Raw genomic sequence first — 13564 nt, 5'->3', positions numbered from 1 at the left:
AATTTATACTTTTGGGATGAGTGGTTTTAGGACATGGTATTAGAATGAAAGTCAAGAGTTTGAGTCTTTTTGGTGAACCCAAAATTAGCTTTTTATAACATGAGATATTTATTATCCCTGTACACATTGTACGCTTAGGCTATTGGCTCCCTAGCACTACTCTTCTTCAATAAATAAAGTGTGGAAAAATAATGTTCCATATATGTATAAATAGGCTTAAGCCTTTGATGACATACATCAATAACAACAATGTTCTCTCTTTTACTATTCTTTTTCTTATATACTTTATTTTAATATTATTCAATACATAATTATATCTATTATATTGATATAATAATTTTAGTGAACATTTCTACTAGAGTTATCTAATTATATTTTTTATTTTATATTTGTTACCTCTTTTTTATTTATTTATTTAGTTATTTTATAACACGTTATCAGCACAAAGCTCTAACGAAGTTTTAGGAAGACTTCAGGTAACAAATTTTCATTATGTCAAAATTCTTTCATCTTGAATATAATGCTCTTGATATATCTGAAAATAATTATTTATCATGGATACTAGATGTTAAAATCCATCTTGATTCAATGGATCTTGAAGATACCATTAAGGCTAAAAATAATGCATCTCAGAAGGATAAAGCCAAGGCCATGATTTTCCTTCATCGTCATCTTGACAAATGAATATCCCACATTAAAAGATCCTGCAGATCTGTGGAAAGACCTTGAAGAAAGGTACAATCATGTGATACTTCCTCAAACCCGATATCTTAGAGAAAACTTTCTCAACCTTCCATGTCTCGAATGTGCTCCTGCAGTAGCAATCGAGAAAAAGGATTTTAAAATATTCTAAGCTAATTTCTTACTTTCTTGTTGCTGAACGCAACAATGAGTTGCTCTTAAGAAATCATGAAGCGCGCCCAGTTGGCGCCGCCCCATTTCCTGAAGTAAATGCGGCAACTTATAACTCCAGAAGAGGTAAATGGCAAGATTTTGATAACAAGAAAAGTTATGGAAGGAAAAGAAATTATGTTCATAAGAAAGGATCTCACCAGAAGTGGGATAAAGAAAGAAACAATGGGCAAAGTAAATCAATTGAGGATAAATGCTTCTGTTGTGGTGGAAATGGCCATTGGTCACGTACCTGTCGTACCCCAAGGCACCTAGTTGATCTTTATCAAGTATCCTTGAAAAAGTATTACAAAGGAAATGAAACAAATTTTGTTTCAAATTATGAAAATTCCACCATTCATTATGATGTATCTAATTTATTTGAGGATCCTGAAGGAAATATTGGCTATTTGATCAATGATGGAATAGTTTGATATATGTATGTGTTTGTTAAGTATTCATGTGAATAATTTTACTGTGCATGTACTTTTACTCATTTTATTATTATTATTATTTGTTTTTGAAGAAAAATGGCAAGGACATATTCTGAAGATATTTGCCTTACGGATAGTGCAAGTTCGCACACTATTCTTAAAAGTACTATATTTTTTACCCATCTTGTGCCAAAAGAGGAATATGTTAATACTATTATTGGCTCAGACAATGTGATAGAAGGCTCCGGAAGAGCTATAATTTTGTTTCCTGGAGGAACAAAATTTATAATAAATAATGCACTATTATCTACCAAGTCCCTGAGGAACTTGTTGAGTTTCAAAGATATTCGCCGAAATGGATATCATATTGAGACTATGAATGAGGAAAATCATGAGTACTTATGTATCACAACTCATGATTCAAATAAGAAAGTTATATTAGAAAGGTTACCCTCACTTTCATCTAGATTGTATTATACCAAGATTAGTGCAATGAATCACATGCCATTGTAAACCAGAAGTTTACTAGCCCAAATGAATTCATAACTTGGCATGATAAATTGGGTCATCCGGAAACAACCATGATGAGGAGAATTATTGAAAACTCTCATGGACATTCACTAAAGAACCAGAAGATTCTTAAATCTAGTGAATTTTGTTGTGCTGTATGTTCTCAAGGGAAGTTAATTTTAAGGAACATCACTAGTAAAGATTGGATTTGAGTCCCCTGAATTCCTAAAAAGGATTCAAGGTGATATATGTGGACCTATTCATCCACCATGTGGATCTTTTAGATATTTTATGGTCCTGATAGATGCATCTTCGAGATGGTCACATGTGTGCTTATTATCTTCTCGCAACCTGGCGTTTGCGAGATTATTGGCTCAAATTATTCGATTAAAAGCACAATTTCCAGAAAATCCAATCAAAGCAATTCGTCTTGATAATGCTGGTGAATTTACTTTCCAATCTTTTGATGTTTATTGTATGGCTAATGGAATAAGTGTTGAACATCCAGTAGCTTATGTTCACACACAAAATGGGTTAGCAGAATCACTTATTAAACGCCTCCAATTAATTGCTAGACCCTTACTTATGAGAACAAATCTCCCAACCTCGGTTTGGGGCATGCTATTTTACATGCCGCAGCTCTTATTCGTTTGAGGCCAACAAGTTACCATCAGTTCTCTCCTATGCAATTAGCTTTTGGCCAGCAGTCAAATGTTTCCCATTTAAGAATATTCGGGTGTGCGATATATGTTCCCATTGCACCACCCAATCGCACCAAAATGGGACCCCAAAGAAAATTGGAGATATATGTTGGATATGATTCTCCCTCTATAGTGAGGTATCTTGAGATACAAACCGGAGATGTATTTAAAGCCCAGTTTGCGGATTGTCATTTTGATGAATCAAAATTTCCAACATTAGGGGGAGAGAACAAGCTTTCTGAAAAGGAACTTAATTGGAATGCATCATCGTTGATGCATTTAGATCCTCGATCAGGGCAATGTGAACTAGAAGTTCAAAAGATTATACATTTACAAAGAATAGCAAATGAATTGCCTGATGCATTTTCCGATACAAAGAGGATAACCAAATCTTATATACCAGCGAAAATGCCTCAATTCGAATTGATGTCCCAGTAGGACAAGTAGCCACTGAAGTAAATTTACGCCAGAAGCGTGGCAGGCCTGTTGGTTCCAAAGACAAAAATCCTCGAAAAAGAAAAGAGGTAAATACGATTCCTGTTGAAAAAGATATAGTAGAGACATCTACAGTTGTCCAAAATTCTGATATAATGTTAACGCCAGAAGACGTTCATGTACCTAAAAATTGTGAAAATGACGAGATCTCGATAAATTATATCTTTACAGGAGAGAAATGGGACCCAAATAAGACAATTGTCAATGAAATATTTGCATATAATGTGGCATTGAATATCATGCATGAATGTAAGGATCTTGAGCCAAGATCAATCGAAGAATGTCGACAAAGGAATGATTGGCCAAAATCGAAAGAAGTCATGAAGGCTGAGTTAGACTCACTTGCAAAACGTGAAGTCTTTGGACCTGTAGTCCGTACACCTGAAGATGTAAAACCTGTTGGATACCGATGGGTATTTGTGAGAAAACGAAATGAGAGAAACGAAGTTGTGCGCTACAAAGCCCGACTTGTGGCACAAGGTTTTTCACAAAGGCCCGGTATAGATTATGAAGAAACGTATTCCCCTGTAGTGGATGCGATAACATTGCGTTATTTGGTCAGTTTATCTGTAACACCCTCACTATCAGAAGTCACGCTTCCGGCTGCGCCACTCTGAAAGAAAGAAGTATTACGACTACTTTACATACTAAATACTAAAATAGGAGCCTGTGACTCGACACTGTATCGCTGATTTCTTTGAAAACCGGAAATAAATACTTTATCTTAAGAAAAATACAAGCAAGCATAGATTCATATACAAAACTCCTTACATGATAACTCATAATATAATATACATATAAAACATACAACTCCTATCCCTCTTACAAATTCATAATAACAAAGACGAGGGAAGAAAATAATCTAATTAATACAACAACATATAAACCAAACGCAGTATAACTCTCCTTAATGCCTCTTCATTTGGTTCCTGAAAAGGGTAAAGCTGTAGGGGGTGAGAACCTAACCACATGGTTTCACCATAGAGTTTCAAAGTTGTCATAAGAAGATATTTAATAGGAAAACTATTTTCAAGCTCAGTGATTATCATTGCCTTATGAATCTTTTAAAAAAAAACCAATAGGTAATCGTTCAAAACCTTTTCAAAGAAACAATGTTTAATCTTTTAGAAATCCGAAACATTTCCTTTCTTATAAGAAAATCTCAATCAGAAACCAACCACGCAATCAAACAACACAATCATTAATTCAGCACCAAAGTTCAATCTCAAATGTAGCACGCCAGGACAAACACAGGCAAAGCAGACAAGGAAAGCACAAGTAGGCAGCAATTACAGCAAATAGTTCAAGTAACAGTTACGAACAGTTTAGCAATTAGGCAAACCAAAACAAGTTCAAACTCAAGCAAAGCATACAAATGCATGTGATGCATGCCTGTCCTATGGCTGATGAGGCTCATCTGTCGGTTATCCAGCCAACCCGACAAGTCTGAATTATACTTAGACTGTCCCCCGACGTGCATCCCCAAGAGTCTATGCATAGCTTTTTCTCAAATAATCAATATTACTCAATGGGGGTAACATTCCCGGGAATTTATATAGTGCCCGATCACACACTTACGTCGTAGGGTCAACAGAGTATCGAGTTTTCAACCTGGTACACGTGGTGGCAAGCCACGACACTTAATCCAGGGAACCTCGTATCTCAGATATTTCAAATTCATAAGCCACATAAATAATTCATTCATCATTCATCAATATCTAAGCCATTCTCAATATCATCATCATTCGTCAATCCATATCCCATTTCCAAATTCATTCAAAAATCATATTTCAAATCAATCTTCATCATCCTTCTTTCCGTTAATCAACAATCTCAATTCAAAACATAATTCTTTCTTTTCTAAATAAATCAATCCGAAACAAATAACGTTTAAGAACTAAATCTTTTTAAACAATTACTTCAAACAAAACTTCCAAATTTATAAAATTTCGGCAGCATCTCCTCTAAAACTCGGATTCTGCCACCCTGTTCGGGTCCCAACCAAACCAAACCAAACACCTGTTAATCAGTCAAATCACTTCTAACAACCATTATCACAACAACAGTACTCAACCCAAGGAAATTACAAAATCCAGAATTCAATCAACCAATCCTATAAATCACAATTTAAACCGACTTCAACCAACACCATCAATCAATAGTTAAGAATTCTCGGTCTTCTCAAACAGTTTCAAACCAAACCATTCCCTCAAACACTTTTCAAATCATTTCCAAAATAGCAAATCATTCTCAATAAATAATCCGTTTTCAAATATCAAGTCTTTTCCAAGTTTATTTTAAAATCAAATTCCAATATCAAATCGGGTTTAATATCAAATCAAACTAATGATCTCATTCAACCAAAACAACTCAATTCAATTCATAAGACTCACGAAATCACAAAAATGTATTTTACGCGTTAATATCGATTTATAACAACACTGTAATGTAAAATAGATTTAAGAAAAACCCCTACCTCAAATAGTCGCAAGTTGCATAATTAAACCCATTAAATCCTTATTCTCATGTTAATCGGCAGCAACCGCAGAAATTTCCAATCAACCGCAGGAATCACAGCAACAACCACATATCTGACATAATTTAGAATTAACGCGGGACGGATATTGAGCGATATTAGAACATGATCGATAATGGAGTATTGCGATAAACAAGAACGGAACCGCATAATCTTACCAGGATAAACAGAATAGAACGACACAGTAGCAGCTTCTAAATTGACCGGACAACAGCTCTAATAACGGCCGGAAGCTCTGATGGTCCTGCAGCAGCAGTGACAGTATAATCCGATGCAAACAACCTCAGTAACAACTCACGGTAGAAGCAACTTAACAGAAAAGAAGATCTGAGGCAAGATTAGAGCTTACCAAACTGACTTAGGCCTTGGTGGCGATTTCTAGTGGCAGTGGCGGCGGGTTTCGAGCGGCAGACGCTCGGTCACGGCGGCGCAGCCCCAGCAGTAGCGGTGACGGAGCGCGCAACGGTGGTGGTAACTTTGCGGCGGCGGTAGCTTCTCGCTGCACGGCGGCGCCTCCCTGTTTCCTCCACCGTGAGATCTCTTTTGCTCTGCTCCAAAGACGGCGACAATCTGCGAAGGGGAAGACGTCGGCGAGGTCTTCATGGCGGCGACACAACCAGGCGGCGGCTAGGCTTGTCGGCAACGGCGACTCCACACGCGATGAAGACAGCGACGGTGGCGCCTCCTCCTCGCGCGGTCCTCCTCGGCGCTGGCGCAAACGGCGACGCGACGCAGCGGCTCCCTCGCGACACTCTCCTTCTCTCTCAGATCCTCTCTCTCCTCTGTCAGCAGCGGCGGCGACGGTGGCAGTGACACCCACCGCGCCGCCTCACTCTTCTTCCCCCTCTCCTTCCTTCCTCGATCCCCTTCCTTCTTCCCCTTTCTTTCTCTTTTTTTTCCTGATGGGTTTTGGTTAGACAAAAGGGGGGGTTCAGCTGCTGTTGGTGAAGGCTAATGGCGGCTAGGGTTTCATTAGGAGTAAGGGAAAAATTGTAATTTAATTGGGATTAGGGTATGTGTATAAAATTAAGATTTTGGATTTAATTATAGTAAAGTAATTTTAATAAAATTGAGGCATGGAGTATAAATTTTGAAATCTAATTAAATCTCTAAAATTATTTTAAAATATTATTTGTGGTATAAAAATACTAATTGATTTTCTCAATAAATTATTCTAATTGAAAATTCATGGTAATATAATTAATTTTCTTTATCTTTAACTTAAAGTATTAAATGATATAAATTAAATTATCTAAAATCTAATCATATAAAATTTTTATTATTTCATAACTACCAATTTTATATCAATAATTATAAAATTAGACAAAATTCTAATTTAAATAGCCAAACCCCATTATTTTCAAATTTCTAGAACTTTAAATCATAAATAGGAAAATAATACTTAGGAATATAGTTTAGATAAAAACCTTAATTTATTTCAAATCCAATTAATTGCCTTTAATTATTTTTCAATAAAAATAATTTCTGAAATTAAAACTATAAATAAATATATATAATTTGAGATTAGTTCAAAATAGGACTTTTCAAAAGGCTTGGGTCTTACATCCTACCAACCTTATAAAAATTTTCGTCCTCGAAAATTGATACAAAATGAAAGAGATTTTCATATTACTTCACTTTTGAACTTATTTAAAGAAATGGCAACAAGTCCTCAATATATATATATGGACACAAATAGTTTCAAATACCAGGATTTTCATATGGCATAAAAATATACAGGATATAAATATGATGTGAAACAGAAGTTACAAGACAGGCTTGATGTACAAGATGATATGTTTCAAACATGTGATGGTAAAGCAATGCGGCAAAAGGTTATAACACAAGCTGGGGTTAAAATGATGTGCTTAACGTCCACATACTGATCTTATATCAACTTTAGGGATTGAATTATTCAAACTTCAACATAATTTATCTCCACCATTCTTAACCGTACTTCATTGAGCAACTCATCCGAAAGTTCTCAACTTTGTTAAACACTTTGCAATCCTTACTACTGGTTATAAGTCCCACATCAACAAAACTCTTTCACGTAAAACAAGGTTTCACAACTCCCTGTGATGTCGTACACTTATGAGTTTCACCTTTTGCATTCACCAAACGTGTCCTAAAGGACTAATGTGTCGTTTACTAAGTCTAATGGTCGCACAAAATGCTAAAACTAATCTCGAGTATACTCAGAAGGATAGTAGACCATAGAAAAGGAAGAAAAACAACAAGGACTGTGTTCCCAAGAATTTGAAAGAATTGCTGAAATCACAAGTAGACAAGGATGAACAAGTAATAAAGAGTGCTAGAAAGAGAGTTAACTAATATCTTTAAGGGTAACTCTTGAATCGAAGGAATTTGACAAGACTAATAAAATGAAAAACAATGCTGTATTTTGAAACGAATTCAAGCTGAGACAAGTAAATATGAGGTTTGCAGAAGAAGTATATCCAAACCAAAGACAAAGTTTATAGAACTCAAGAGTATGGTTAAAAATATTTTCAAATGCATTGTTCGTAAAGAATGAAAACTTAAGGGAAAATCATTTCATGTTCTAAAAGAGAAAATGGGTAACAAACATCCTTCAAAAGAGTAATAAAAATGTAAATGTGACATTATTTCAATATAAATTCAAGTGAAAATAGATTACACAAACTTTGTAAATGGAAAGATTAATTTGGCTAAGAACAAAATTGTATTTTCTCTTTTTTTTCTCTTTTTTTTTTAAGCATGTATGAAAACTATAATCTTGTTGGAAGAAAATCTGAGATAAAATTTTACTCATAAAAAAAAAGGATGATGCATTACAATCAAACAGGTTTAAATCACATAAAAATTTTCAAAGTATAAGGTAAAGGAGTGTAAGCTAAATTGAAAGCGATTTTATTAAAACTTCAATAGATATATCGCCCCAAAACAAGTTCAAATCACACCAAAGAGAGGCACTGCTCAAGTAAAGCAATTCTAGTCAAGGACAACTTTGCATAAAAATAAATCGAAACTTGTTTAAAAAGGTTTAAAACAAAACTTCAATAATATACTTGAAGTCACAACTTTATAAGGATGTTCAATAATATTATTATGTACTAAAAAGGAAACTAACTCATTTTAAGAAAGAGACTTAAATTAAAGGATTTCAATTAGGATTCATAAAGTATGTCACTCATAGAAACAAAAAGCTTAAGAAGAAACTTAACTTAAAAAGTTAATTCAAAACTTAAATTTCTTCAAAAGAATTTAAAACCTTTTCAAAAATGGTTCAAAACAAAATTCTGAAAGTATACTTGAAATAACCACCTCGCAAGTATCATTTAAGAAAATCACGATGTGCTTAAAATGAAATCAGCCCATGGAAGAAAGGACCTTTAAATTAAGGAAATTCAAACAAAAACTCATTGGGTATGGATTATCAAATGAGTTTTCAATTAGTCTAAAGGAATACAAAATGCACCAGGAAGACAACTCAATCAATAGAAAATTCTCAAGAAAGAACCTTCGACTAAAGAAAGACAACTAAAAGGACAAATGGTGTATTAGATGGAAACGAATTAAAGTTGACTCGGATGAGAATGAGTTTCACAAGAAATGGAAAACTAAGATTAATGGTAACGTTAAAAAAAATAAAAGAGTAGTTAAAAACAGAATTAAATATGACATCTACAAAAATAAAAAGTTTAAGGAAGAAATTGGTTTATTCATGAGAATAAAGACATGAATCCAACATTTTTTTTTGTAAGAACAACAATTTGCATAAATGATATAGTATGCTAAACCAAATTCGAATAAAAATAAATTAGGTAAAGCTTACCAAACAAAACCAACTGGAAAGAGACAAAAACCTTTCTTTGAAAAATATCTAAATATATAGTCAAATCAGGATATTCGTAAAAATGGTAATAAAATTGTTAGAAAATCAAATTGTATTTAAAGTATATATACATTTCCATAAATTAGTGAAGAAACAAGCGAGGTATTGGAAACAACTAGTTTTAAACTGTATAAGAAACTGTCAACGTTTATATAAAGAAGTACATATCAAATTAAAAGCGGTTGTATATTTCAAATAAAAAACGATTTTGTTAAGATTTAAAGAATGGCTGTAATTATTATCAAATAAGAGGAAAACTAAATTACAATTTATTTACAAAGGACTCAAAATATGAACTTAAAAAGGTGTCCTGCATTAAAACAGATTTAAATGTATATCAAAAAATACATGATTCAAAAAGAAGTGCCTAAATAAAGAAGGTAAATACACCAAGGGTTTTAAACAGGCATATGTAGTTAGGATCAAACAAAAGCGTACGTGAACAAGAGAGTATGATTGAAAGATAATATGTTCACTTTCCAAGAAAAGTATCGCAGACAAGAACCTTAGAGCATACCAAGCAGGAATAAGATACGTGATATTCGCAGAGTTCAAGACACCTAACCGAGTAAACTCAAGAATTACCTTCTAACGTTCCCAAAACCCGCGATTCGCATTACCTATAACTTGCATATTGTCTATGATAACCCATTGGTGCTTCCATATACATAATTCACTAGTGTTAAGCTGGCCAAACTTAATACCAAGAATTATGCAATGCAAGACTAATGGCATTAATCAATAGACCGTCATGTGCATAAAGCTCTAATTCTCGTTATTCAAACAAGACCTACTACATGACATACTCTTAGAGTATGCAATTGAAGCATAATCAGTACATTCCCAAGGCTCTACAGGAAAGACTGCTCTGATACCATAATGTAACACCCTCACTATCAGAAGTCACGCTTCCGGCTGCGCCACTTTGAAAGAAAGAAGTATTACGACTACTTTACATACTAAATACTAAAATAGGAGCCTGTGACTCGACACTGTATCGCTGATTTCTTTGAAAACCGGAAATAAATACTTTATCTTAAGAAAAATACAAGCAAGCATAGATTCATATACAAAACTCCTTACATGATAACTCATAATATAATATACATATAAAACATACAACTCCTATCCCTCTTACAAATTCATAATAACAAAGACGAGGGAAGAAAATAATCTAATTAATACAACAACATATAAACCAAACGCAGTATAACTCTCCTTAATGCCTCTTCATTTGGTTCCTGAAAAGGGTAAAGCTGTAGGGGGTGAGAACCTAACCACATGGTTTCACCATAGAGTTTCAAAGTTGTCATAAGAAGATATTTAATAGGAAAACTATTTTCAAGCTCAGTGATTATCATTGCCTTATGAATCTTTTAAAAAAAAACCAATAGGTAATCGTTCAAAACCTTTTCAAAGAAACAATGTTTAATCTTTTAGAAATCCGAAACATTTCCTTTCTTATAAGAAAATCTCAATCAGAAACCAACCACGCAATCAAACAACACAATCATTAATTCAGCACCAAAGTTCAATCTCAAATGTAGCACGCCAGGACAAACACAGGCAAAGCAGACAAGGAAAGCACAAGTAGGCAGCAATTACAGCAAATAGTTCAAGTAACAGTTACGAACAGTTTAGCAATTAGGCAAACCAAAACAAGTTCAAACTCAAGCAAAGCATACAAATGCATGTGATGCATGCCTGTCCTATGGCTGATGAGGCTCATCTGTCGGTTATCCAGCCAACCCAACAAGTCTGAATTATACTTAGACTGTCCCCCGACGTGCATCCCCAAGAGTCTATGCATAGCTTTTTCTCAAATAATCAATATTACTCAATGGGGGTAACATTCCCGGGAATTTATATAGTGCCCGATCACACACTTACGTCGTAGGGTCAACAGAGTATCGAATTTTCAACCTGGTACACGTGGTGGCAAGCCACGACACTTAATCCAGGGAACCTCGTATCTCAGATATTTCAAATTCATAAGCCACATAAATAATTCATTCATCATTCATCAATATCTAAGCCATTCTCAATATCATCATCATTCGTCAATCCATATCCCATTTCCAAATTCATTCAAAAATCATATTTCAAATCAATCCTCATCGTCCTTCTTTCCGTTAATCAACAATCTCAATTCAAAACATAATTCTTTCTTTTCTAAATAAATCAATCCGAAACAAATAACGTTTAAGAACTAAATCTTTTTAAACAATTACTTCAAACAAAACTTCCAAATTTATAAAATTTCGGCAGCATCTCCTCTAAAACTCAGATTCTACCACCCTGTTCGGGTCCCAACCAAACCAAACCAAATACCTGTTAATCAGTCAAATCACTTCTAACAACCATTATCACAACAACAGTACTCAACCCAAGGAAATTACAAAATCCAGAATTCAATCAACCAATCCTATAAATCACAATTTAAACCGACTTCAACCAACACCATCAATCAATAGTTAAGAATTCTCGGTCTTCTCAAACAGTTTCAAACCAATCCATTCCCTCAAACACTTTTCAAATCATTTCCAAAATAGCAAATCATTCTCAATAAATAACCCGTTTTCAAATATCAAGTCTTTTCCAAGTTTATTTTAAAATCAAATTCCAATATCAAATCGGGTTTAATATCAAATCAAACTAATGATCTCATTCAACCAAAACAACTCAATTCAATTCATAAGACTCACGAAATCACAAAAATGTATTTTACGCGTTAATATCGATTTATAACAACACTGTAATGTAAAATAGATTTAAGAAAAACCCCTACCTCAAATAGTCGCAAGTTGCATAATTAAACCCATTAAATCCTTATTCTCATGTTAATCGGCAGCAACCACAGAAATTCCCAATCAACCGCAGGAATCACAACAACAACCACATATCTGACATAATTTAGAATTAACGCGGGACGGATATTGAGCGATATTAGAACATGATCGATAATGGAGTATTGCGATAAACAAGAACGGAACCGCATAATCTTACCAGGATAAACAGAATAGAACGACACAGTAGCAGCTTCTAAATTGACCGGACAACAGCTCTAATAACGGCCGGAAGCTCTGATGGTCCTGCAGCAGCAGTGACAGTATAATCCGATGCAAACAACCTCAGTAACAACTCACGGTAGAAGCAACTTAACAGAAAAGAAGATCTGAGGCAAGATTAGAGCTTACCAAACTGACTTAGGCCTTGGTGGCGATTTCTAGTGGCAGTGGCGGCGGGTTTCGAGCGGCAGACGCTCGGTCACGGCAGCGCAGCCCCAGCAGTAGCGGTGACGGAGCGCGCAACGGTGGTGGTAACTTCGCGGCGGCGGTAGCTTCTCGCTGCACGGCGGCGCCTCCCTGTTTCCTCCACCGTGAGATCTCTTTCGCTCTGCTCCAAAGACGGCGACAATCTGCGAAGGGGAAGACGTCGGCGAGGTCTTCATGGCGGCGACACAACCAGGCGGCGGCTAGGCTTGTCGGCAACGGCGACTCCACACGCGATGAAGACAGCGACGGTGGCGCCTCCTCCTCGCGTGGTCCTCCTCGGCGCTGGCGCAAACGGCGACGCGACGCAGCGGCTCCCTCGCGACACTCTCCTTCTCTCTCAGATCCTCTCTCTCCTCTGTCAGCAGCGGCGGCGACGGTGGCAGTGACACCCACCGCACCGCCTCACTCTTTTTCCCCCTCTCCTTCCTTCCTCGGTCCCCTTCCTTCTTCCCCTTTCTTTCTCTTTTTTTTTCCTGATGGGTTTTGGTTAGACAAAAGGGGGGGGTTCAGCTGCTGTTGGTGAAGGCTAATGGCGGCTAGGGTTTCATTAGGAGTAAGGGAAAAATTGTAATTTAATTGGGATTAGGGTATGTGTATAAAATTAAGATTTTGGATTTAATTATAGTAAAGTAATTTTAATAAAATTGAGGCATGGAGTATAAATTTTGAAATCTAATTAAATCTCTAAAATTATTTTAAAATATTATTTGTGGTATAAAAATACTAATTGATTTTCTCAATAAATTATTCTAATTGAAAATTCATGGTAATATAATTAATTTTCTTTATCTTTAACTTAAAGTATTAAATGATATAAATTAAATTATCTAAAATCTAATCATATA

The 13564-nt window shown here is 35.3% G+C and overlaps 2 long non-coding RNA genes across 2 annotated transcripts; both read right to left on the bottom strand.

The window, feature by feature from the left end:
- Positions 1-3765: 3765 nt before the first annotated feature.
- Positions 3766-6538, bottom strand: LOC112746885 (uncharacterized). Its single transcript, XR_003174660.2, has 4 exons — positions 5917-6538; positions 5726-5811; positions 5508-5622; positions 3766-3960 (listed from the first exon to the last, which is right to left on the bottom strand). It is a non-coding gene; the product is annotated as an uncharacterized lncRNA (long non-coding RNA).
- A 3952-nt stretch (positions 6539-10490) lies between these two features.
- On the bottom strand, positions 10491-13239 carry LOC112746884 (uncharacterized). The gene is made up of 4 exons (XR_003174659.2): positions 12642-13239; positions 12451-12536; positions 12233-12347; positions 10491-10685 (listed from the first exon to the last, which is right to left on the bottom strand). It is a non-coding gene; the product is annotated as an uncharacterized lncRNA (long non-coding RNA).
- Between the last annotated feature and the right edge of the window lie 325 nt (positions 13240-13564).

This window comes from Arachis hypogaea, chromosome 15, assembly GCF_003086295.3.
Source record: "Arachis hypogaea cultivar Tifrunner chromosome 15, arahy.Tifrunner.gnm2.J5K5, whole genome shotgun sequence".
Lineage (NCBI taxonomy): Eukaryota > Viridiplantae > Streptophyta > Magnoliopsida > Fabales > Fabaceae > Arachis > Arachis hypogaea.
This window is presented reverse-complemented; position numbering and strand designations above follow the sequence as displayed.